General features: G+C 38.5%; 1 protein-coding gene across 1 annotated transcript in view; it reads right to left on the reverse strand.

The window, feature by feature from the left end:
* Fife (regulating synaptic membrane exocytosis protein fife) overlaps nt 1-20909 on the reverse strand; it is a 428989-nt gene extending 408080 nt beyond the window's left edge. The window contains exon 1 of the mRNA XM_083129431.1: nt 20811-20909. The gene's annotated coding sequence lies outside the window, so the exon portion shown is untranslated. The remainder of the gene's footprint in view (nt 1-20810) is intronic.
* Between the last annotated feature and the right edge of the window lie 5139 nt (nt 20910-26048).

Consider the following 26048-nt stretch of genomic DNA (forward strand, 5'->3'; position numbering starts at 1 on the left):
AGATTCTTCTCCCTGAAAATATTCCCGTTCCTACGAAACTTCCGTTCGGGAAAGATCCCGCAGCAAATTCACCAGCTAGGCTAGAAATGATAGATCTAATAGCACTTTAGGTAGTTCTTTTTCAACAGAAGGAATGTTATTAATAGTTTATATTGCATATTTCGCGGCGGTTTTAGCTTTAAAGTGGAAAATTTGGTATTATTCTGAAAAATTGAAAAATTCGCGTTATATCGGGATCCGAAGCACCGAAAACCTGCCACCTTTACTTACCCAAATACATTTTAAACACTTTATTTTGATTTCCTCAACTATTCAGTGTTATCGTTTACCTACTTATAAGTCCCCACTCTTCCCAATCCTTTTCTTAGTAGGCTATCTCTGTAAGTTTCATGCAATTCACTCTATCAAATGCTTTTTCTAGATCCACAAAAGATGAACACCTCAAATTTCCCAGAGAAAAAATTCCTTTTCTTTCAAAATATTCGGCGAAAGGGAAATTGGAATTGCCCTCTCACCAAAAATGTTACTTAGGTGGAAAATCTGATATAATTCGCCTCTGGGTCATTCGGCGAAACGGGAAGACACGGGAGAAATTACGGTTCAAGACCGTCAAAAGTTTTAACGGCCATTACATAGTTAATCTAAATTAATGTAATATTAATTATTCAGTGTTTAAAGAAATAATATATTTCTGGTACACTGACCTGCTATTTATAATCTTATGGTAAAATATTCGCATTTCAATAAATAACTTCTTGTGTCCAGATTTAGTAAATTGACAGTGGTATATTTATAATTTTACCGTAGCGTCTAACATAAAGTGCAAGAAATTTATAATTCTGCTTCACAGTAAGACGCTTAAAGGCATTTATGTTATAGACTGAAAGCGGGGGCAAATATATGTTGTACATTTTGATTACCAAACAGTAGCAAGTCATTTCTATAGTGAAAATTTCAATAAACATTGAAGTAAGGTACTATCTCCGTCTGTGATAGAAAATCAATTACTATCAACTCAGATTTACTGCAAAAAAAAAAAACGATGCACGATTTAAAATAAACAAGTAAATAAAACCCATCGAGGCTAGTTTGTAGTACGATGTGACGTGTTTGTATAATTCGAGTGAAAGCGAAAAATTAAAAATAAAGAAAATGTCTAGTCAGGATTTTCGAGATAAAATAATGTAAAAGCTGACCAAATTTCGATAGGAACATGCAATATTCGAAATATATGTAACATTCTAAATCAAGACGTTTGACATTAATGGTACTCTCCCTAACTTTCACGGCGTATAAAAGACATCAACGTTTAGTTACACACACACACACACGTAATAATATATGTTTGAAGATATATCGGACCGCGGTTGATCGTATCACCACACAATCCTTTTAAAAAATATCGATGCACACTGAATTTTCTTTTGCACCTGCTTCTTCCGTACGACCTCAAGAGTTGCATCGATCACCATCTTCCATCTTTGACCCCCAAAATTTGCAACTCTCTGAAACTGAGAACGTCCCCACTCTGCATCTTGCAGCATCCGAGGATGCAGGGTTGAACAAGGATCGCCCAGCGCTAGAGGCTTAAAGATAGCGCCACCACCAAACAAATATTTAGACCCTTTTATCCTTGTTTGCGTTTCAATCAGAGAGACGATGCAGACTGACGGGAGGTAACATCGAGGGTAAATCCTCCGTCAGGGTGGCCACTCTAGAACCATGATAAAATTCACGTATAATTCCCGGTTCTCACGTCGAACTTTCCAAAAATTGAAGCATGCAAGCAAATGTTTTCTCTGCTTCAACCTTACGTATTATCGTCTCTCACCACACATACACACAAGAGATATATTAACAATATATAAAGGGTATGTGTGACTCACATGAATCCACAAATTCTAATTCAATTCAATTAAACGGTATCATATCAATTGAAAATATTTAATTTATGGTGCGAAGTTTAAATTTAGCATTTCATAGCAGACTCAAAAATTATGTACAAACACAAGTCACAAATTTTACGGCATATACTAATCTACGAAAAATTGTTAATTGTGTAATAATTTCAAACTCAAATGTAACTAATCAACTTCAAGATATCTTATCTTGCAATAATCTTCAGTCTGTCAGATAGATTGTTCTGCATGGGACACTAACAAAGTAAACTAAACGGACTGAGACTGAGATAATTCTGTTCTATTTTCCACATAGCTTCCTTTTACTTCTCGATAAAAATAAAAGCTAAACTGTGAAAAACTTGCCTCAGGGCATTTAGAAACATGTATGAATGGGATTTGGATTAATAGAAGCTGCAATAATTGTTCACTCTACGGAGAAAAATTCAAGCAGAATTCACGCATTATTCCCGGAGCCAGGACCGTACCCAGGGGGGGGGCAAGTGGGCCATGCCCCCTCTGAGCCATGAAATATTTTGATGTAAATCTACAAAAATAACGAACAATTTTTAAGATTTTGCAACAATTTAGATTTTCTTCTTGTATATATGAATGGGATGTCTCTGGAGAGGGGCAGACTCCAGAAGTCTGCAGTCTACTATATTTAGTAATTTTAGTTTTGTAACCATTTATGCAAGGCTACTAAATGCTCCAATTTGGTCGGGACAGTACACCATATTTACTATCTGTTTTGACTTTTTTCGAACTGCAGTCTTGATGAGAAAATGTCCTCTTTTTGTGGTAAATTTACATTCAGACATGTTCTTCATTATAAGGATAATTCCAGAGCGTTGGTGGTCACATTAAGGGTACGAATTCCCATGGTGAAAGGGGGATCTCCCACCTTCCCACCAACGATCTTGTTCTATTAAAATTTTTCCCCATTAAAATTTTCCGAGGGTAAGAGTTTGTGTTATAACTACAAAGATAAGCAATTTGTTTGGACTTCAAACATACTGTACTAAGAATAACATCATAAACACATACAAAGAAAGAATAACAAAGAATGATATCCGCCTGTGTGTCAATGTTGCATACATCTCTTGTTCTCTCTCTCTCTCTCTCTCTCTCTCTCTCTTTAGGCCTGGTAACAGCATGGGGTAAAAACGTACTTCTACAGTCATAGATAAGATTTTAAAATTATATCAAATTGGACTAGTAAGAAATGGAGCCGTAGCTGCGAAAGTGGTTGTCATTGTCACCTTAGGCCCCTGGAACATAGAAATTAGACCGACCTGTTATTTCTCCTCCATTTCTCACCTCCTTTCGTCGGGTATAAAACATAGCATTTACATGTTAATTTAATAGAAAACTAATGTCTTCCTAAAGTTTCTCATTTTTGTCCCTCCATCTAGTTATCTTTAACTTGCAATCGATTTTGCAGATGTGCACAATAACACACATTGTTGGTGTGGGATGCACAACCGACTGTCATTTTATTAGCCACATTTCTTGAATGCTAAATTTTCTTTTCATCGGATGCAACGGAAAACATTAAGTACATAAAATTTCTACAATGTCTAAGCATGCCAGTTACATCTAGGTAGGGCGTGCGAAAATCATTCTTGTCCTGGGCGCTGAAATCTCTAGCTACAACTCTGATAAGGAAACTTTTCCTTTCGAGGGACCATTAATAAATTTACACGATTATAAAAAATAACACAATTAAAGTATGAAAATTTAATGATCATTTTTAATTAATAATAATAATAATAATTAAATAAATAATAATAATTAATAAATAATAAATAAATAATATCCAACACTTATTAAAAACGTTTCACTTATCTTCTAATTTCTTGACATTTTGAACCAGTCCTTAAAGGAATTAATATGCTAGTTTATAAATGTAGCAAATGAATTAATTTGTTTATATATGTTTATAAATATAATTATATAAATTAATTAATGATATTAATTATTTAATAATTGACAAACACACACACACACATTATATATATACACACACACACACACACAGGGAGTTTCTAAAGTTATTTTCCAACGGGTACGAGGTGATTCTGCAAGTGAAAATAAACACAGAAGTTCATGTGACGAAATGCCGAAAACGGCACCCATTCGGAGTTATTGAAGTGGGAAAAGTGCGGAAATTATGTTTACAAGGAAATAGTGGCACAACGGCCAACCATATGAACGCAGCGAAGGGCATTCCACAAAGAAATGCGGCATGCTCTATTCAAAAAAGCACATGGCAGATGTGTGAAGTTGATGCCCAAAGGATGCGAATGGGTCTGTTGAAATCTTGTGGGTATGGAAGGGTTTAGCGAGATGTGTTATCCACGGAAAGTGATACGTGGAGACTGACAACTAAGAAGAAAGCGAATATCCGTAGTGGACATCACCATTACGTAAAAAAAAACAAAGATGGTGGTGGGTTTTATGGAGTGATTAGCATGGGCGATGTTTTTGGTCGCGATGTTGTGTTGTCGATATTTGTATGTACCCACATGCAGAAGGCATGGGCGCTAGGGGCGCTAACACAGTGGTTTTTTTCCGGCAGGAAAGCACCGGTCGCTGCCATTCGTGCTTCATGTACTACGATATCACCATCACCGCGCATCATGTTACCATCACACGGTTTAATACGTACGAGTGGAAGGAAGTGAACTTGACGAATTGGGCAAACCCTGCAATAGGCACTGCTAGGTGTTATCGATAGGCACGGCTCATCGTGTACAGTCCAATAGTGTTCGTAGTCTACGGGTCGTCAGATATCCAGCAATAGGGATGGCTGCATACACCGCAGAGGAGCTGGCAGATATGCATCTCATTTATGATGAGACAGGAAGTAATAGCCATGCAACACGGCGTTTGTATGGGGAACGTTTTCCAAATAGGAGGCTGCCGTCGCACACCTTTCAAAGAGTGCATACTCGACTTCGGAAAACAGGATCAGTGCTACCACCCCGTCGAGAAATTGGAAGACCACGAAGTGTTCGCACAGATCAGTTTGTGGATTCGGTGTTAAATGCTGTCAGGGATCGTCCTGACACCAGTACCCGCGCTATAGCCAGTGCCCACAACACCTCCGATGTTAATGTGTGGCGCGTCCTGTCCGAAGAGGGGATGTACCCTTTCAAACTCCAAACACAGTGACCTTTTATCTCAGGACTTTGGCCCACGTGTGGTGTTTTGCCAATGGTTTTTGCATCAGATAGAAACTATCCCAAATTTTGCGAACAGGGTGTTGTGGACCGATGAAGCAACGTTCAGCATAACGGGCGTGTTAAATAGTAAAAACAGTCACGTGTGGGATTTTGCAAGCAATTCTCGTGGCACACCATCAGCACAGGTTTGCGGTTAATGTGTTAATTGGGCCTTACATTTTTCCTGTTCGCCTGTGTGGTGGTACATATCATGCATTTCTTCGTGATGTTTTGCCTGAACTGTTAGAGGACGTGCCCTTGGCACTGAGGCAAGGACTATGGTTCCAACACGATGGTGCACCACCACATTTCGACCAAAATGTGCGTCACTTCCTCAATAGCTTGTTCCACAATCGGTGTAATGGTAGGTTTGGGCCTGTGCCGTGGCCAGCAAGATCGATGGACATCACTCTCCTGGACTTCTCTCTGTGGGGAGAGATGAAAAGCCTCGTATACGAAACACCTGTCTTTTCAGCCGAGGATCTCGTAGCACGTATTAATGTCGCCACAGCGACGATAGCAGACACCGCGGGGTTGTTTGCTCGCGCTAGACAATCGTTGATTCGGCGTTGTCATCTCTGTGTGGAAGTTAATGGCAGACAGTTTGAATATCGTCTGTGATGTGGTTCCCTCGGCACCTCCACTCTGCACACAGTGAACATGTCCACACATATGCAACCTAGCACACCACCACCACCATCTTTGTTTTTTTTACGTAATGGTGATGTCCACTACGGATATTCGCTTTCTTCTTAGTTGTCAGTCTCCACATATCACTTTCCGTGGATAACACATCTCGCTAAACCCTTCCCTACCCCCATGACTTCAACAGACCCATTCGCTTCCTTTGGGGAATCCCTTGCGCATCAACTTCACACATCTGCCATGTGCTTCTTTGAATAGAGCATGCCGCATTTCTTTGTGGAACGCCCTTCGCTGCGTTCATATGGTTGGCCGTTGTGCCACTATTTCCTTGTAAACATAATTTTCGCACTTTTTCCCACTTCAATAAATCCGAATGGGTGCCGTTTTCGGCATTTCGTCACATGAACTTCTGTGTTTGTTTTCACTTGTAGAATCACCTCCTACGCATTGAAAACGAACTTTAGAAACACCCTATGTATAATATATATATATATATATATATATATATATATATATATATATATATATATATATATATATATATATATATATATATATATATATATATATATATTAGGGTGCCAAGGAAATGCATGGTAAAAAATAAATATATATTTTTTGTGAGTCTTACCCCCTAAATTTTTTCCTTTTGACCTAAAAATAAGATAAATGCCTTTTTCTTCAAAATTTTTTAATATTTACAGGTCCCTCAAAAGCATTGAACTTTATAATTATTACCAGAAAAAGTGCTGTAAATGAAATTTGACGAAAAGAGGGAACTGCTTGTGATTTTTTAAATATAGTTCAAAAGTTTCTATATGATACAGTTCAATAATTAAAATATCCAATTTTATGTTTTTAATAAATTATCAAAGTTTCTCTTCTCTGAAATGGCAGCACAGTGCTTTCAAAATGGCTACCGTCCACAATCACGTTTTTGTTTTAGGTTTTATTTCCAATGATTTGATAATTTTAGAAGATAAAGCACCAAGACATTTTAGAAGATAAACATTTTAAAAGATAAAGAGTATAAAGACTTTTTAGAAGATAAGGACATTTTAGAAGGTAAAGACAATAGAAATGAACAAATCTTACACAATTTTTTGTTTTATTTAAACAATATTTGTAAAGGATATTGATAAAGTTACCTTTGTTTTATGTTCGATCATAACTAATTAACTACGCAATATGTATATTTGGATAAGTTACTTTTGAAATGAATTATGAAAGAAAACTAACCCTAAAAAAATATCACTTATTTAGTGAATGAGAGAATATTTAAAATTTTTGAACACGTTTTGAATTTATAATCAGGATCTATATTTTTAACATATTTATACGCTGTTACAAATTATAAATGCAATAATTAGGTGCGTTTTTGCTTTCAGGTAGATAGCTGCCATGACTTCACAAATTGGAAAAGACCGTGGAATTTGGTTGATTGGTGGCACTATAGATTTAATTACAGGATGCAAATTGCCATCAAATAGACAAATTTTAGCAAGATTCTTTCATTCTCACACAAATGAAAAGCAGACCATTCAAGAAAGTGCTAGGAGGACAACGATGGAGCTTCTAGAATTGTGGGAAAAGGCGAGAATACCTACTCGTCAAGAATACAATATCATTGTGAAAATTAAAAATTTATATGGACAATGGCAAACATTACAGAAAAATGCCAGTCGAAAAAGTGATACACAGAAACATAAAGAAGAAGCATTTACAGAAGCTTTGGATGATTTGTTTGATGTTGCCCATGCTGATGCCATGAGTCTCATAAAGATCAAGGAAGACAAAATGTTCTTGGAAGCACAGCGAGAAAAAGGAAGGAGGGGAAGTATGGGGCCGGTTGACATAAAGTTAGCCAGACAGGAAGAACGGCGTCATAAGCAAGAATCTTTACAAGATTTAAGAAAGCGCAAAGAAGAGCAGAGAAAGAAGGAGTTGGTGACAACTGATGTTGAAGTGCTTAGTGGCAGCAGTGAGACTGAAAACGATAGTTCATCAGATGATATGGTACCAGTTTTTAGTGCTTCAGCTGAAGATGTCTCACATTCTAAAAAGCAACGCGTGACTAATTTCTTTACTCCAGAGCTGGGCGCTGCTCTGGATCGTACAAAGGTAAGCGACAGAAATGCTACCTATATTTTGGCTGCTGCTGCAAAATCTCTAGGTCACAATCCTGCTGAACTAACTTTAAATAAAGAATCCTGTAGACAGTTTCGAAGACGAAACAGAGAGAACATTGCTACTCAAATCAAAAAGACTTTCTCACCAGACACACTATTGACTGTTCACTGGGATACCAAGCTATTACCCTCTTTGGAAATTCCTCAGTGTGGGGGTTCTGCTAAATCTGTAGACAGAATTGCAGTGCTTGTCTCTGGATGTGGTTTAATGAAATTGCTAGCTGTCCCATCATTACAAAATGGTACTGGTGAAGCGCAGGCATTCGCAGTGTATAACGCACTAAGAGATTGGAACTTGACTGATTCTGTTTGTAGTATGTCATTCGATACTACTGCAAGTAATACAGGGAGCAAAAGTGGCGCATGTGTATTGCTTGAGCAGAAGATGAATAAAAAATTGTTATCTTTGGCATGCAGACATCATATTCATGAACTTATCATTGCAAGAGTATTTGAAACATTATTTGAGACCGGTGGAGGTCCGCAAATAAAACTGTTTCAGAGATTTTCATCGGTGTGGAACATTATCAATGTAGAGGCCTATGAAAGCAGTATTAGTGATATAGAGCTAACTGTAAAATTGAATCCGATTAAAGATGACATTTTGACTTTTTTGAAAAACCAGTTGCACATACATCAACCCAGAGACGATTACAAAGAATTGTTGAATTTAGCAATTCTTTTCCTAGGCGACCTATCTAGTGCTGCTAATATTAATGCGCCAGGTGCCTACCATCGTGCAAGATGGATGGCAAAACTCATTTATTGTTTTAAGATCTACCTGTTTCGCTCACAATTTCACCTTACAACCCGTGAACTTTCCCAACTTCGGCAGTTTAATCTGTTCGTTGTGTCCATATATTTGAAGGTGTGGTTTACTTGTGGTGAATGACGCTGCAGAGCGTGGAATTTCACTAATTCAGGAATTCAATCCTATACTAACAAATCAGGAGGAACAGAAACAATTTCTACTGCAGGTTGTGGAAAAGCACCGGCGTGAATTTCCCGAACCTAAGAAGTCGAAACTCGTAGAAAGTGTAACTGCAACAAGTTCCATTGAACATTGAGTTGATGGCTACAAAAAGTTTTGTAATTCACTTACTGACTCTTTACAGTACTTTTTGCTTCAGAAATACTACATTTATGGCTATTAATAACTAGTTTTCACACGTTTTTGTCATGTAAATAAATTTCCCTAAAATTAGTTAATGTAATAAATTTCAAATGCTTTGAGGAAGTGGTAAATATAATTTTTATGTCCTAATATTTTTGGTAGATAATTACTATGCCAAAAGGAACATTTTTGAGGGGTAAGACTTTAAAATTTTTAAACTTCGTTTTTCCTTGGCACCCTAATATATATATATAAACACACACAGGGGTCTGACAAAATAATATGAACACCCGATTAAATGAGCCCCATTTTCGGAGCTGTGTGCTGACTGCACTGGCACGCACGGAACGCGTCTTTTGTTTTCTCCGTGTCCTATGATCCCTCTGCTATGTATGAGCCACCAGTATGCCTGTGAACGGCTTCGTGTTGTGTTGCGCTACCGTTATGTCTGACCTTCGAGACTTCCAACGAGGGCAAATTGTTGGTGTCCAATTAGTTGGTGCATCCGTAACGACGTTCGCAAAGTTAGTAGGGGTATCGCGAGCTACTGTATCTACCGTCATGACAGCATACAAAGTGCAGGGGAAAACGACGTCTGGGAAACAGAATAGTGGCAGAAAGACGATACTAACAGAGAAAGACAGGAGGGCATTAAGAAGGATTGTTGGCTCTCAGAGGAAGACCACCGCAACCAAAGTGACAGCTGAGCTCAATATGCAGTCGATAATGCAGTGTCAACGAAAACAGTGCGCCGAGAACTGCATAAACAGAATAAGCATGACAGGGCCGATATTGCCGAAACTCTTGTAACGCAGGACAATGCCAGAGACGTCAGTGGTGTCAGGAGCACAAAATCTAGACTACCGACCTCTGAAAACATGTCATGTGGTCAAACGAATCAACCTTCACACCATTCCCCACCAGTGGACGTGTTTACGTATGGCGAACACCGGCCGAAGCACACAATCCAGACTGTCTGGTGCCAACAGTGAAGCATGGTGGCGGTAGTGAAATGGTCTGAGTGGTCATTTCATGGCATTCACCGGCTCCTATTGTCACACTGAAAGGAAGAATAACTGCCAAGGTGTATGAAGGCATTTTAGGTGACTATGTCGATCCAATGGCGCAGGCATTGTTCCCAGCAGGGGATACCATCTTCCAGGATGATAATGATAATCCCCCAATTTTGCCCCCATTCCTCTATCCTAAATTTCTAGGTGAAAATATCATCTCCCCTTAGAAACAGAATGTCAACCCAAAAGTACATTTTCACACGTATAATTTGATTTCAGTCATAATAATTTACATTACATTAATTATTATAATTGGGATGCAGGGTGTTTTTGAGGGGGCAACATTATTATCGGGGCAATATGCCCCATGGAAAAATACCTTGCTTGTCCTTCAGTGGAAAAAATCTGCGGACGCCCACGATTAGGGGGGCATTTGCCCGCCCCCCTTGCCCCCCGTGCTCACGCCTATGAATGGAGAGTAACTTATACCGTAACAAAATTCAACTTTTAATATAATAAAGTAACACATTTCTCGCTTTTCCGGTTCGTCTGTTCTCGTGTTACCTAGCGTAGCCAAACGAGAAAATGGGAGAATTGAAAACGAATCCTGAACAATACACGGTAACTCGAAAATGTTGTTTTTCTCGCCAATTTTATTATCATAAAGTTCCATCATCATGTTTAACCAAGCGTAGAAATATGTGTGCGAAACAACTCAAAATATATATTTTTTATCACATACGAGTTGGCACACTGCATTCTGGCGTTCAGAAATTCAATTTTCCTTCGCCAGCAGTTTACGAACATCGGTTATGAAGCACAATAAAATTCCGTGGCATGTTTCCGCAGTGTAGGAATTTAATCCTCACGGAGGCTAAAATACAGAGAAGCCGATACGTATGGGGTTCGATAGGAGTCTTTGTAGCTTCTGTACTTGAAAACAGATAGGAGAAGGCGAATGGTTCGGATAGCGAGCAAGGCCAATATGGACCGAACATTTCGCTCCCTTTTTTTTATCGATGGCCCACTTTCTTGTATAGAAAATACTATTGCAGACGCCTCATGTTCGAACCTGAGCCCTGGCCGTTTTTGCATTGATATAGATATACTTGGTGAAATTCAAAGGGGTGTTACGGCATCACTTGAAATACAATTCTTCACAAAAACGTTTCAATCACAGAGGGTGGTTTAGGAGGATTATACAAAACAAGTGGAGCAAGTCTTCAATTCAGGGTGTCTACGAAAATAACAAATCCGAATTTCTGGACTTTTTCGTTACTTTTTCCATACTTTTTTCTTAAGATTTGTGTAATCGCCCCCTACTTAGGTATAGAAGAACCCCTACCACAAGGCGGTTAAGATGAAAACTGAAGTTCTACTTTAACAAGAGATTTAGACTTCCTTTAATTATTAATAATGCGTTTAAAAATTAATGCTTTCAGACTTCATCCTGTATGCGGAATGGCCACATTCCTTCATATTTTTATTTTTATTATTATTATTATCAGACTTTAAGCATACAAGGATGCAATTCTTAGAAACAAAGTGAAAAATTCTTAACCACAACTCAATACAATTTTAGATTTCCAAATATTCAATTTTATCAAATCCCGGTAAAGTTATATAACAATGTAAATTTACTATACTGTAAAAAATAGCAAAAATTCTTGACCACAAGCATAATTTCTTGACTTTTTCTTAACCTACCTGTTGATTTCTTGACTTATTCTTGACTTTCTTGACATTCTTGACTGGTAGATACTGTTAATTGTGTCGTGACCACGATAACTGCATAAATTTAAATCTAGTAGCCGGAATTCTTACTCAAGCTAGATGCCTTAAAGCTCTGCAATATTGCTGCGTTTGAGTGAAATTGGACACGCGATACAAAAAACACGATTTTCGCTGTTACGTGCACATTACCGTTATACAACGGGGCAGGAATGTCCTGAGTTTTGGTAGTGGGGATGTTACAAAGTTCAAACTCCCTACACACACGCACATGTGGATTATTTTGTACATGAATGGTCGTATATAGAGAGAAGTAATACAGGGGTTCAACTTTCAGAAGCCCAAGGATAGTAAAATTTTAATAGCTACAAACCTTTAATAATAACAGTTCAATGATTATATTTTCATCCATAAACAGTTTACAATTAATCAATAATAGAATATTTCGTTTTAAACATCCTCACTGTACATATCAATTTACATCTATTAACAACACGGTTATTCTTCTTTATGCTTATTGTAGGAGTGCATAAATATTTCTATCTTCAACTATTGAAAATATATCTAAATATACGAGTATTTAAATTTTTACTTTGCGAGACTAATACAATTAATTATTGCCAATTATAGTATATATTTTTGCATAAATTCTGAAACATGCTCTTGTTATAAAAAATGGCATTATTGCAATTGAAGATTATATGACTATCCATTATAAATAAACCTAAATACATTTTTCAAGTAATATATTGAAATGATTTGTTGTTAATTTATAATTATGTAATTAATTCAATAATGTTTGATAAACTATTGGGAACTGTTTGAACCTGTTAAATCCTCATTTGTATGTGTGTGTGTGTGTTCCATTTCAGAACAGGCTACACAAATTTAAATTTCTTTAAAGTAAAATCTGCATAACTATGTACAATCAATAAAGAAAGCATTATTCACAAAATATTAGGGTAGGTTCCTATAAGAGTGCGCGATCTTGAAAGAGTAGAATTTCCAAAGTTAGCAGCATTGTGGGATGGTAGCTTCTAGACGTTAGCAAGCAGCAGTACGGAAGGTTGTGTATGAACATGAAGGAAGTAACAAGCGGCTGGCAGGGACTGAGTAATTAGCAGGTAAGTACTTTAATGCCGTAATATTACGCTTGTAGAATATAACGTCTGCCCAATAACGCTAAAACGGGAAGACAATGAACCTGTATAGTAAATAGCTGTGCACGCCTTGAGAATACATAGGTGTAGATTTTACATGTCTAGTCCGATTGATTCTGCCGTCTGGTGACCAAACATTAAATGTGGCGTTGTCCTCAAAGAGTACGCATTGAACAGGACCCAAATGGTTCGCATGCGTACTCTTGAGGGACAGGGCAGTTTCTACGTAGTAAAATTCCTTGAATCTGTGATATTTTTAAAAAGATGTCTGAGGTCACAATTTCTCAAAAATTTTCTGTAAAATTAGAAAAATTTACATACAGGGTGGCTCAAAAAGTCACTTAACACCCCCGATACACGCCAATGCAGCGCGCACGTGGAAAAGGTGATGACCAATCGTTGCCAGGCCAAGGGGGAACCACATTGACGCCACCCGCGCGGTCGGCGGCCATCTTGATGTCCGCCATCTTGAATTCAACTTCAGAATTTTAAATGGGAAGGGGGTGATATGATACATCAAATCAGGCTAGAATTTCACGAGAAATGAAATGGTGAAGGTTTTCTCGACGTATCTTTAACCAGTAAAAAGTTATGACTGAATTCTTGTACCAATTTTACTCCTTTTCGAGGTGTTAGAAAAATGCCTTAAAATTTGTTTAGCGCATCGGTAATGCATCGAGATCAAAGTGATGTCTAGGGAGAGAAGTTCGCATGCCATTGCACATGATTTTAATCGGATACATCCACGAAGAGCTGTGCATTATGAATGGTTGTCGTCAACAATTTACAGTGTGACGCTTCCATTGAATTAAAAGTCCTTCACAGTGACAAGACTAATGTTTATGTTCATAAGGAAGTTCATAAACAGAATATGCGACCCTTGTCATCTGATAACTAACTTTGGACAGAAACTGCTTCACAACGTTCCCATAGTGTTCTGGTGTTCCTCCGTATTGAAAAAAAAACTCTGTAAAAATTACCTTCTTCCATAAGCAAGGATGGAAAAACCTGTTTATTTAACAAATCCAAGTAGCCCTAAGCATTTAAGGTTCCGTTGATGAAAAGTGACCAACCAATCGTGTTCCACACAGCACGCCACACCATTAACTTACCAGCACTAACCATTCAGCTTTGATCTGTCGAAAATGGGTTATCAGATAAAAAGCATTGAATATTCTGTTTATGAACTTCCTTATGAACATAAACATTAGTCTTTTCACTGTGAAGGACTTTTAATTCAATGGAACCGTCACACTGTAAATTGTTCGCGACAACCATTCATAATGCGCAGCTCTTCGTAAATGTTTCCGATTAAAATCGTGTGCAATGGCATGCGAACGTCTCTCCATAGACATCACTTTGATCTCGATGCATTGCCGATGCGCTAAACAAATTTTAAGGCATTTTTCTAACACCTCGAAAAGGAGCAAATTGGTACAAGAATTCAGTCATAACTTTTTACTGGTTAGAGCCTCCCCGGTAGCGCAGTGGTAGCGTCGTTGCCTTGTAATCAAGGGGTCCCGGGGTCGATACCCGGTGGAGGCACATAGTGGTTCGGATCCCACTTTAAACTGTAGGTCCAGTCCCGATTAGCCTTACTGTGCATAAAGTGGACTTTAAACACCAAATCAAACCAAACCAAACTTTTTACTGGTTAAAGATACGGTCGAAAAAACCTTCACCATTGCATTTCTCGTGAAATTCTAGCCTGATTTGATATATAATATCACCCCCTTCCCATTTAAAATTCTGAAGTTGAATTCAAGATAGCGGACATCAAGATAGCCGCCGACCATGCGGGTGGCGTCAATGTGGTTCCCCTTGGCCTGGCAGCGATTGGTCACCACCATTTCTACGTTGCGCGCTGCAGTGGGCTTGTACCGACGGTGTTAAGTGACTTTTGAGCCACCCTGTAGATTGAATCACAAGTAAAATGAAAGTACAGTATCCTATGTGCATAAATTCATACATAAAAGACAAACTTTGTGACAATATTTATTATTTCATCTACAGGAAAGATGTCCGGCTACAAAGGAAAACAAACCGTAAATTGGTGTTCACGGAGGAAGTATTGAATGACTGCTGCAGGCGATTACAACTGGGGGAAGCAAAAGGGAAATTGCCGTATCTCTAGGAGAAAATGAGTGCACACTCCGGAAAAGAATGAAGGCTGTAAGTCCGTTTTCCTACAACAATTTCATTAAAAAAAAAAAAAACTTTGGCACCTTACAAAAAATTAACTAGCCTATTCCTTTCCAATCATGGAGGCATAATGACATCATCACCATATCGAACAACATTGGAGTGTGCATCATCCCAAAGTACGGAGCCAAGTAAACGAGGCAAGCGTTGCAAAGAGAGAAAAGCGCTTGAAATTTGATAATTTGATGCTGCTGTACCTTCCAGATCTACAGACCTTCAAGAAGCTGTCAACTGCCCAGGATGCTACGAAATCTACGGGGAACCAAGTAGCCTACAGAAGACTGGATTCAATGTGGAGGTTGCGAGCAATGGTGGCATGAAGCTTGCTCTTCATATGAAGGATAGGGTGCCTTTCAGTCTGACATGTGTTCACGGACTACCCCCTATTTTGCATCCATTTAAAAAGATAATAGTATATCCTATTTTTTGTTTCCATTCATTTTATTTTTAGTTTCATACGAAAGTAAAGATACTACTTAAGAAGTAGGTGCAGTTGTTTTGTGTTTCTGTTTGTTTCCGTTCCCGTAATATGACTTTAAACACTAAGTGCGTACTCTTATAGGAACCTACCATATGTATATAAGGTTTGTAAAACGTACACAATTCCGGAAAACACGAAGTTCTAGGCCTCGTTCCATCTATCGCATTTATTTTAAACATTCTTACTAGGGCTGGGCTGATATCGATGCCGATGTATCGGTATGGGCCGATACCACTGATGTCTGTATCTGAGAGTATCGGTTGGAATTCATTTATCGATACCAGCCGATACTTTCCATGCTTATTGGTCTTTCGTGGGGTTCGCAAGAATTCCGCGCGAATCTAATTATCTTGGAAATCAAGCAAAATTCAAACGTTCTTTCTATTTTGCAAAAATTATGAAAGAAAACCTGTATTCTTTGATTAGATAACATCTCGTTCTGATGTAATTCTTGAATATTCTAAAGCACATTTATTGGTTAATTCATGCATATAATTGGAGAACATTACTTACATACCAATATTGATCGACATTTTAATTATTGCAATTTTCAAGTATCGCTATCGGTATCTGTGGGTATCGGTAAGAGTGACTTTATTTTTCTTATCTTTTGTAGTTAGTGTACTGAAATTCTTAGTTATTGTATTTTGTTATTAACTTTTACACATTCCGTTAAAAAAAGACTTTAAAAGTTAGGGGGCAAATTTTACTCATAAAGTTTATATTGTGTGACCTCTCACAAAGAAAACTATAAATTTTGGAAGCTGTGGATCCATTTATTCTTTGGATTAAATTGTAGAATATAAAAATTTAAGCTGGTTGCTCTAAACTAAACTAAACTTTTTTCGATCTCATGTTTAATCTTGCTAAGGAAGTAAAATTAATTACCACTATACACTATTTACATTAGATATTTGTAGGATTTTGGGGTAGAACTTCAGCCCCCTTAGCCCTTCACTTGGCTACGTGCCTGTGTAGGAACTATTTTGAGTTTAGCTAATAGAAAGGAGATTCTTTGAACTGCATCATTTTACGTCTGTGAAATTATTTTAGACTGGGTACAATTCGGAATGCGGTTCTATAACTACCATTTTTTGTACAGAATATATTTTTACAGCGCTAATATTGTACCAATTGTCGATGTAGCTATTTATTCTCAAGAACTATGTTGCAACCGAAGTGCATGAATGTTGTTTTGATGCATTTTGAATCCTGTGTGTACAGGGTTGTAACGATTATACAGGTGGCTGTGGTAGCTCAGTCGGTAACGCGTCTGACTACCATGCTAAAGGTCCCGGGTTCGAACCCCGGCCGGTTCAAATCCGGGAACTTTTCTAACATTGGAAGCGGCCTCGGTGCCCACCCAGCGTCGAATAACATGGGTACCTGGGGGAAACCCTGGGGGGTTAAGGCGGTCAGGGGCGTGATGCTGATCACATCACCCCCACTCACGACCGGATAAGAAAGTGTGGCGTTACCCCCACACCCCCTATACGCCTTCATGGCGTGGTGCTATGCACAGGGGAGCACTTTACCTTTTTACCTTTACAGGGTTGTAACGATTCCATTGAACGTTAATGGGATTGTTACAACCTAGAAATGTCCGTGACTGTACAACGACATTCAAAGTGGGGTACGACAATTACTGACACAAGCCTGGCTAGGAACAGAATAGTCGATCCCTTGAGTACAAAGAAATAGTGTTAGTCACTATTCTAGTAAATAATGCAAATCAGATTGATATAAATAATTTCTATATAAATAGTATACAACTACTGGAATGCGACGAAATTTTCTGTTGCTAAAAAAAAAATTGGAATCGATCCAGCCAAGAGTTGTATTGTTTTCGGAAAGGAGGTGAAAATGTAGATTCAATGAAGGTGGGAGTTTATAGGAAAAAATCCTATGATTGTAATCATAACGCACTCGCAATGAACTAGTGGGCACGAAATTTTTGCATAAAATTATCAATCATAATAACAGTTTAATCTTCGAGTACCCACACGAATAGGGTGACCATACGTCCCGATTTGACCGGGACAGTCCCGTTTCAGAGGCGTGTCCAAATCCACTACTTGTTCCGTTTTATAAAAGTCTAGGAATTATCTTGAAAACCGAGTCTAAATTTGAGAGACATTTCATGCTAAAAAAGCTTGCATTGTTTTGTGTGTGTTCCGATATTTGAAGAACAGTCAATTGAACTATTTGATTTGTAAAGTCCACTTTATGCACATATAGGTTAATCAGGACTGGAGCTACAATGAACAGCAGTGAGTAAGCATGCAGTTTCTTTACGGAATTGCAACAATAATTAAAAGTTCCTCCGTGTTGACACACAAAGTCAAAAGAAAAATCTAGAGTTGTGCGTTTGATATCTGGGTTAAGGTTTTTGGGGAGATTTATAAACAGCTGATGAAGAACAAAGCTGCTCACAAGAGATTGTTCTTCTGCTAAATACCTCTGGCATTACTCAACTTCATTGTAGGACTAGCATGAAAGGTTGATCAGAAAGGACGAGAAACGCTGTGTCGAATTCATAGTAATTTATACCTTTTGGCAACGGGAGATCATATTTCATTGATTGTTTCTGATGTATCTTTTATGTGATCCATCCATTAATATATAATAATAATAACAATAATTTTATAATTAGGCCTAACCTATTTTTCAGGAGGGGGAGGGGTGAACTGATCTCCTTGTGATCTCCCGATTTTGGGCCAAAATATTATGGTCAGGCACGACCGACACGTAATGGAAGAATCATTCAAAGTTTCTCTACAAGGCTTTCCCTTCTACATTTTCCATAGGCTTTCGTTCTTATACGTATTATAATAAATGTTGGCATTTTCTTCCCGAAACACAGTTTTCGGACCAAGAATGTGTATTTTTTCCTTCTGCCAGCTTGTATTGTTTCTGTTTTGTTTCATTACTTCTCTGCTCTTGCAGATTCATAAAATGATTGTTCTGAAACTTTAATTAAAATAAATCTCCAACTGAATCCAAGAAAAAAATTCTCCACTATATGGGCATTCCAGCGTTACGTACGTGACATTTGTACACAAATGTAAGATTCTAGACATGAGATTGGATTGAAATACTCAGAATGAACTGATTTTATAGAATTGTGAAGTACGTTGCGGTGTCTGCTAATAAATGAAATTAAGAACTTGACTATGATGATAGAGCCTGAATGCATGAAAAGCATGAACAAAAAAGTGTGTGACGCTTAAAAAATATAGCAAAATTTGAATACATTTGTCTGTGAAGCATATTGGCTGTAGATGCTAATAATTTTGTTGGTGAAATATGCAAATTTTATGCTTTCACAAATATTTAAACCTTAATGCAATTTAGAAAATAAAAATTTTCAGATTACTTCATTTTGTTATTTACATGGAGTAGGACCACTTTTCGTAGAATGCCCCTGTATGAAAGTGCAAATAGAGGAATGACGAAGTGCTAGTATATTGATGGAAATCGATTGTCTAGCGCCTATTATCGAGTTTCGACATTACACGAAAGGATTCTATCAAAAGTCTTTACGTATAGAATACGTAGCAGGAAACAGACGCAAAACTATGAAAAACGTGTTCACTTTTACACATTCTTACGGACAGATCGTCGCAAAATGTGCACTTGAAATATCTCTAACCAGCCTACTCGCAATGATTCCCCAATCTTGGGGGAAAAGTTTTAGGGAATCTTCACTCGGGAGTTTAGGGAAACATAATTTATAATATTATTTTCTATTTTCGTCATTTTATATTCAAGGGTAATCGTAATAGTGTGGATGAAACCACAAAAAAATCATTCCTTGCACATCATTCTGGTGTTCCTAGATTCGAAGAGAGTTCCATAATCGTTTCGCAACACAGGTCGCTCCTATAGTAAATTAACTTCCCTATCTCCCTATCTCCTATCTGTACAGAAGTGGAATGGAAATAAATGGAAATAAACGCAAGTACTTAGATGTCTGGCAGGGTTTTAGTACACTTAAGCTACACCAGCTCGACAATTTTAAAGTGATTTGATGCAATTGGAGTTCTTTGTGTGAGATGCGAACCGCTGGAACGTAACTCCACTTAAAATTGACCCGAGACATCCTTTATTACAGGCGGGTAGTGAGGGGTAGTCTAGAGGGCCTGAAGCCTAAGGCGCCATGCACAGAGGGCGCCGTTCAAACTTTTTTTTTTGAAACAACAAAGTTAGAATATGCGACGGAGAAATTTACACTTCTCGGAGCTATATTCTGGTAATACAATGCTGGCATTTTCTGTTCCCCAAAGTGGTAGTAATAGCACGTTTTAAAAAAGTTCTTGAGATACTAAAACTAAAACTAACTGAACTGATCTTAAATATGCTAAACTTTTATTTTTAAATCAGAAATGTAAGCTACGAATCATTAAATATAACCTATAGTATGTATAATGAGTTTTCTTTGTTTCTTTGTTGTACGGGGGCACCAAACCCCAATTCAGCCTAGAGACTCAAAATATGGGATGCTTAATTAGAGTGCAAGAACGTTAACCTGCACAACTATGTTCACTTTATGCACTTGAAGGCTAAGCGCGACGGGATCTACAGTTACAAGCGGAATCCGAACCACCAGGAATCGAACCCGGGACTCACTTGTTTACAAGGCGCCAAGGCTAACTGAAAAGTTGATTCGATCATCTGAAGTACACACGCTGGGAATCGAACCCAGGATATATTGATTGCATGACGACTGCGACACTATCTCAAGGCCATGTTTTGCCGACCTCCGTAGCGGATAGCATTGCGCGCTACAACCAAAGAGATACCGGGTTCGAGTCCCGGCCCGAGCACGGGTGATCATCATTCAATCAATCATTCTCGTCGTCGCGACCGACACTAAATAACAAAAATCACTCATGGCTACTTTAGAAACAGACAGACAAGTCGTTAATAGACCCACAGTTTAAACCGAATCCGACAGAGACCGTGAATCGAACCCTGAACTAACCTTGAGCAGCGGCTCATAATGACAGACGAAGACGCTTGGGTAAACGTTCAGGTGACGGCAATCCGACACGTTGGACTAGTAATTTGTACATTGATAAGCCCACACAACAACACACACACACAAACCACGATAAAAAACATTGATGTTTGTCGTTCTGCAGCCTTACCTTGAAAAGCACGCTGTCGGGACCGGCCGCAACCACAGGGGGGGTAAGGCGACAACGGCAACACACCTGTAGCTGTATCCGAGCCTTCGTGTCAACAAAGTACAAATCGATCCACGAACTTTTCTTTCTTATTTTCTTTTATAGCGTTGCACTGCTTCAGGTGGGGGAAAGGTGAGAGAGGGGGATATCAATGTCGAAAGTATCAACTCGCACAGTCACATGTTTTCTTTGTTTCTTATTTTTCTTTAAACTTTTTGTTTTATTAAGCGTAATACGTGGCTTCGCGCGATCGTCCCCAGCCGTTTGCCAGGACTGGGCCAGCCAGCGGAAACCCCCGGAACGCTCTCCGCTCGCGTCGACGCGCATGCGCAGATGAAGAGACTGAAAGAGAGAGAGGGAAAGAGCAGCAGCACTTTTTCCCATAAGTCCCTGGGAATCTCAAGCTCGCTGCCCTTTGACCCAGACCGAGGGAAGAAAAAGCTACGTTCTGAACCCTGACGTAATACTTTATTCACGTTACACTTTCCTCCCCCATTGTTTTTTCGAAAAAAAAAAAACAGTTTGCTGGGAGAAATCCTTTAATGAGTCAAACGTGTATTTGTAACGAGCACACGCATATATCTATTTATGCTCCTAAAGGCTCAAATTCCAAAACGCTCTATGCCTAAAGCTTTGCAAATGATAATTACACCAAAAACATGCGGATTGTGTATTCAACCGACAAACATGCATGAAACGGCATTAAATATAACGCTTCTATAAACTAATGTTAAACAATTACTGAATATTTCATACATGTGACAACACACATTTCACTTTTAAATTAAAATAGCCACTCTTTAACTCTTTGAATCGTCACATATATTTGATTGATTAATTTGCTTTATTTTACTTCGCTTTTCTGCCACTTTTGGCCAATCGCGAAGATGAACATCAAAGGTAGGATTTTTTCTCACGGTGGACAGAAGTGCTTAAAGTGGGGGGGGGGGGACGTGGAGTGATGCTTCCCCCAGTTAAGAGAATTCTCATAAAGCATCTCCAGCACTTTGATAATTTGCACAGGCACTTAATCTGCTGTCTTTCACATGTTTTAACGCTATAATTTTACCATTAGAATTATATGAAGTCTTTCCAGATATCTCAGGTAGGAAAGTGCCCCCCTGCCCCCGTCTGCGTACGCCCTTGATGAAAGAGCAATGACAAACATACATCGGCAGGACACAAAACAGTCCAACATAGGATAAAACTGGCTGTGAGAAGACGCCAGAGTCTCGTTAGTCAGGAAAAAAGAGTCTCTACTCTGTCCCAGCTAACTGTGGAGCATGCAAACGAAAACAAGTCTCTGCGCAAGTAGTGACGCGAGACGGCTCCACCAATGAACACGTGAGAGGGACGGAATTGCGTAGAGTGGGGTGGAAAGCGACTGCCTTACCTGCAGCGTGTACTGCTTCGCTCTGACCACTCGATTACCCTCTTCTCTGACGCTATGCGCGGTATTGCTCCACAGTTACCTGGGACAGGGTATACGGTGTACGTGTAGTACGTGGAAGTGAGGTTGATATTTGGTGTCTTAAGAAATGGTCACACTTTACATTCCACATACATTTGAATTTTTACAATTTTTCTTCGCTATTCTGCCACTTTTGGCTAATCGCGAAGATGAAGATGAGTGATGGGTGAAACCAGTGGCGGAGCGTGACCTTTCCAACAGTGTAAGCCTAGCATGACGAAGGCTATTTCCCGTTGTGCTTATTTTTAGGCTGACATGGTTAGTGATTTATCCACACACATCGCCCCCCGCCCCCCCCCCCCCCCCCCAATTTTTCAGAACACTTCCCTGGAATTTTTCACCAAATTAAAAATTCTGGATATCTGATAATTAAGTCAGTGTTATTCCTATCACAATGAGTAACGTAACGATAAAAAATATGCAAAGTTAGATAAAATTAATAATAATAATAAATAAACGAAAACAGAAGGAAACAGAAAAGTGCTGAATACTTTTTACAACCGCATAACCAAGTATCAGCTCCGTATCATTAATCGCAAAATCGGCGCACTTTATTTTTCGTTTCTGTTACTATGTCTGCTAGAGAAGGAAGGGGTGGGCCTACCTATATCCACAAGTTTCTTCTTGGCAGCAAAATCCTTGCTGGACAACGGCGTCTTCAACAAGTTCTCCACCCCACCGCACAATCACACTCATTTTATTCCATAATGCACTTCACTACTGTGTTACACCACAGCACAGGGACGACAGTCCGCTTTTCAATAGATGGAATTCGCAAAAGCAATATCTCGAGACTTTAACAAACACACAGCAAGAAGGGGAAAACAAAAAGAAACCAGATCCAAAATCGGTCACTGCTCAAAGCAGTGATCTTTCGGACTGTGAGGGGAATATCCCTTTCGGATATAAATAAATTCCCTCTCTTGCCTTAAAATTCCCTATATTTAGTAAAAAAAAAAATACAATATAAAATATAAAAGAAATGCTCACAAATTGTAGGGATATATCCAGAAATTTCTATCAAAGGACATGTAAGTGTTTTCTTAGGATAGTGTAAAAGCAAATCTAGCACCTAAAAGATCATAAACAGGCTTTTCGTACGTTGTTCGAAGAGTGTTTGAATCACGGACTATGTAATTAATAATATTTGGTTCACATTTGACACGAAATTTGTAAAATTGGTTCAATCTTCAGTTTTCATTAACATTTATTTATTTACTTATTTATTTCACTTTTTAGCTCAATTATTACCAGCTGAGTTCATACATAAACGGAAAACAGAGTCTTAATATGTCTAATGTTTATGCTCTCCTACAAGCGAAAAACAGAAACAACAAGAATTTAGCACATCAATGTGTATCTAGTTTTCCCGTATCCCGCTCATTTCTAGGTTTCTCCTTTTCTCCCTTCATGTTAGTTTTTTGCTTCAGAATTCCCTGTTCCTGGAAAAAAAAACCCTCCTTGAAGCACCACCGGCTCAAATTTCCTTTGCAGTCAACCATTCATACCCGACAACGCTGGAGCCCCTCCTCTTGCAGGACCTGTGTCTCGCTGCCGCGTATTCAGTGAAGCCAACCCAAGCATAATGGTGCTAAATCTCGCACAAGTTTAAAAAGTCGTTTGTAAGTTGGAGATATAAATAAAACAACAGGGCCGCTTTTCGTTGTGGTTGAATTTTCTCAAACTTTTCACATAACGTGGAACCCATGTCGTTGGTTGAACCATTCAAATTTATATTTGTTTTTGTTATAAATTAAATATTTATAATATGAAAATCCCAGAACAATTTAGTAGTATGTGGCATAATTTCGGAGTTTAAACGACACCATGGATGTCCAGAAGGGGCAAGGGGAGGAGGCACTTCCTGAAAAATGAATGTCAACCATTTTCGCACATATAATTTCATTTCAGTCACATCAAATTGTTAATTATTGTAAGGGCGTTGCAGAAAAATGTTAACTTCAAATTGAATTAGTATATTTTGAGAAGGGAAATATACCTAGTTTACCCCAACCCCTGAAAAAATACTTTGCTTAATCCTCCCTGGTGGAAAGAAATACTGCGGACGTCCATGAACAACACTTTTTCTAAACATGAGGTTTGCAACGCTGCTGTAAGCCTCTGCCCGTAGGTTTACACACCTAGGGTTTCGACGCGCTCTTCTCCCTATATTCCTTGCTGCTCTTCTTCCAGATACGGTGGGCGACGGTAGGCACTGCTCAGGGACGGCGACAGGGGTGGGCACGGGTGGGCAAGCGCCCACCCAAAAATTCCTGTGCCCACCCAATCAAAATAAATAAGTACATATACTTGTAGATATATGAATGATTCAATATATAAGTGTATTCTGGTGTTCATACGTACAAATATTCACATATTATCAACACATAAAAAGCCAATTTGGTCATTTGAAGGTTAAAGTAATTACGAGAGCTATTGAAGCAAAAACTGTGATCAAATGAATACTTCCATGTTTAAAAGCAGCTAGTATGCTTAGGAGGCTCAAAATTATACAGGGTATGATCAAGATTAGATCAGAATTTAGGGTAAACTTGAGGACTGTAGCTCCGGGTCTCCACATACGTACATGTATATATATCCCGGCCTGAGTATGGTTAAAATAATCTCCAAATAAACAGATGCAAATATCATCTTAGGGCTACTTCCTCCAGCAACACAATAAATTATTTGGACCTTTTAATTATTATTATCAGAATAATTTAATCAAGAAGACTTAGATGGGCAGGCCATGTGGCACGAGTGGCAGAGGAAAGAATAGTTTACAGGATTCTTGTTGGGAAACCTGATGGTAAGAGACCAGTAGAAAGAATAAGACGAGGATGGAGGGATAACGTTGAGATGGACCTAAAAGAAATCGGTTAGGATGGGAAATATTGGATTAATCTTGCCCCGGATAGGGACAGGTGGAAGGCCTGTGTTTCTGCAGCCATAAACCTTCGAGTTTAAGTATTCTAGAGAGTATAATATAATTTTAATTAGCTCTGCATTGAAATTCCAGAAGTGTCCCTTTTTTTTTTACAATTCTTTTATACCTGTCATCTTGTAATATCAATATGGTATGCGAAATATCAACTTTATATTCGTTCTACTAATAAGAAGGAATCGCAATAATCACTACAATACCAAAGTGAATAAATGTTAATAAACCAGTTATATATGGAAAAAGCTACAGAATTATTCAATTGCTAATGAGTGGCTTATCATATTTAGAAATCCTCGTTCGACACATACATTTTGCCACATGAATCATCCGAAAATGTCAACAGAATCTGTAGATGCAGCTGACGTACAGAAAGAAAAAAGTAATGTCACGAAGTATCCAGAAGACGATTTTGTTAGTTTGTTTCTAAGCCCACTTTTATGCTCAGATATGCTAATCGGGACCAAACCTACAGTTTAACGTGTAGTCCGAACCAGTGTGCATTTTGCTTCCACCAGAGGAGTGGGGGGGGGGGGTCGAACACATGACCTCTTCATTATAATGCGACGACGTTATGCCATTGGGGATAAAATATACAGAAAGAACTCGCACCAAACGTGTCATTTTATCACCACAGAAGATGCGTCCATTTTAAGAGGGTGATTGCCTGAGACAAATATTTGAGACTTTCGGAAAACAACGTCATTGTTCACGGAATTAGCTGCCTTGATCCACTAATGAAACGCTGTGAAATTGAAACTACCACCTCAACTTTCTAAGAGGTATG

This window comes from Lepisma saccharinum, chromosome 1 (assembly GCF_977018435.1).
Source record: "Lepisma saccharinum chromosome 1, izLepSacc3.1, whole genome shotgun sequence".
Taxonomy (NCBI): Eukaryota; Metazoa; Arthropoda; class Insecta; order Zygentoma; family Lepismatidae; genus Lepisma; species Lepisma saccharinum.